A 2,589-nucleotide genomic window follows, 5' to 3' on the forward strand; every position below is an offset into this window, starting at 1 on the left:
AATAAATGCTGACTGAACATGCCCAGGTGATTATTAATGTTACACAGGATGACTGATTGGATGGATTTAGGGCCAGTTGGAAGGATGATGCAGCATCGTGTATCATTGGAGCAACTGTTCCCATCAGAAGGGAACCGTCGCACATCATCACCTGAATCATCTGTAACTAACACAATATAAATGTCACTTTCATTCAACGGGAAATACCCAGATTGTCTCTTCTCAGCTAAATTTACCTCAACGGCTGATGTACTGCCTAAATGGACCTGAAAATCCTTCACCACCACTCAGCGTCACTCCCCCAGTAACCAGCCTGCTTCTCCTTAGAAAACCTTCATTAAATATTGAGACCGGACATATTCGCACCCCCTCAGCAGTACTCGTCTGTGGGTGACATCGCTGATGCTGCGACAGCTGAAAGAGCCAAGATAACCAATTCATTTCTGTAGTTAGGGCTACTGCGGGCATCGAAACATAAATTTAAATAATATTAAATTCATGGGTTGCTCGCGGCAATCTGGAAACGTATCGCCCATTTTCCATTTTCTCTCCAATGTAAGGAGGTCCAAGAATGTCATGACCCAGCTCCACAGAGGGTGACCTTGCTAGTGATTGCTATTTCCAGCAAGTTGTTCATGCGGGAATAATTTTACAGACCTTACCAGGCCAGCCAAATAAACTGGACACAAGTATGGCCCGTAAGAGTGCCGTGTAAATAGCATGATTGACAATTGGAGCCACTTTCCTCTCACTGCATCAAACAATATCTGAAATTTACTGTGATACGGCGTTCCACAATATCTTAGACACTTCATTCAGCAGCAATTCTTATTGTCCTAAGATCTGAACACTCTAAGACGCAGTTGAAGGCTCTTGTGACAGATATTCCCTTACCAATATATGATTTCACCCAATCAATGAAAGCGGTATGAAACCACAGTTGGAACATGTATGGTTTTGGATCAGTTTCACTCGAGCAACTTTATTCTAACATGGGAACTAGCCTACAAGCAAAGACAAGGAAAAATTAACCTCAACCCCCATGGGTTCTGCTGTAACTACTCACCCACCAACTAATATTCCTGTACGATAACACCTAATTCTTCCTGAAATTCAACATTTAATATTTTGTCACCAGTTAAATGTATTCTGTTTTTCTATTCTTTATACCAAAGTGAATAACCTCACATTTGCTCACATTTTAGTACATCTGACAGTTTATTGTACAAACACGCAAACTGTGTATATCCCTTTGCAGGATCTGTGTATCCCCCTCACAATTGACTTTCCCACCTAGCTTTGCATCGGCATCAAATTGAATACTTTACAATAGGTTCCTTCATGTAAATCATTATTTATGATTGTATATATTTGTGGTCCAAGCACTAACCCTTGCGGCACCCCACTAATAAGAGCCTGCCAACCGCAAAATGACCCGTTTTTCCCTTCTCTCTGTTTTCTGCCCGTTATCCAATCCTCTAACCATGCCAGTGTTTTACACCAACCTAATAAGCCTTTATCTTCCATAACCATTTGTAAGTGGCACCTTGTGGAATGCTTTTTGGAAATCCAAATAATCTACATCCAGATAACCTGCTTCCTCTTCATCTACCCTTCTAGTTGCATCTCAATATTCTCCAATAAATTTCCTTAACACGATTTCCCTTTCAAAAAACCATGTTGACTCTGCCTAAACATATTATGATTTTCTAAGTGCCCTGTTATCTCATCCTCAATAATGGTAAGCGAAAAAGTTATAAGCGTGATAGTTTTGAACAAATGCATATGGTTCGACTGGATCTGATTAAGCCTATAAACAGAAAACTGAATTTTGAGGCATTTGGCTCCCTCAAGTAAAACAGCAACTTTGAGTTGTAAGCATTTTTAAGTGTAATTTGAACGACAATTCAGTTGTACATTCAGGTACAGCAAACAATTAGAAAGGTAAATGGTATGTTTGCCTTTAGTGCAATGGGGTCGAGTACAAGAGTAAGGAATTCTTACTACAATTGTACTACAGGGCTTTTGTGAGACCTCACCTGGAGTACTGCGCACGGGGTTGGTCTATTTAATACAGAAAGGGTATACTTGCCTTCAAGGCAGTGCAATGGCGGTTTAATAGATTGATCCATGCGATGGGAGGAATGTACTAAGGGGAGAGTTCAGTAGATTGGGCCTGAACTCTGTGTGGCAAGATGGATGCGGCGATGCTACTGACGCGGAATTAGGTGAACTTTGTTATAGAGTGACTATTGTGTATAACGCAGAACCTATGATCAGAGAGGTGCTGAGGGTCATTGGCAGCTAACGCCCAATGTAGGGATTGATATTGGTGATTAGGATACAATATTTGTGGCTGCGACTAAAGATGATGCATTTAGCCATGCCAATGTTAGTTTAGAGAAAATTATGGCTCATCCAAAATAGGATATTGGAAATGTAGTCCGACATCAAAGCGGGGGGGAGTGGGTGGCGATAGAGGGGACAGAGGATTAAAACTGGTTTCGTCAACGTACATGTAAAAGCTGATCACATATTTGGGAATGAAAGTTTCAATGGGAAGCAGGAGGATGAGGAAGAAGAGAGGGC

This window comes from Somniosus microcephalus, unplaced genomic scaffold, assembly GCF_052327205.1.
Source record: "Somniosus microcephalus isolate GS21.2 unplaced genomic scaffold, FLI_Smic_1.0 unresolved_chr6, whole genome shotgun sequence".
Taxonomy (NCBI): Eukaryota; Metazoa; Chordata; class Chondrichthyes; order Squaliformes; family Somniosidae; genus Somniosus; species Somniosus microcephalus.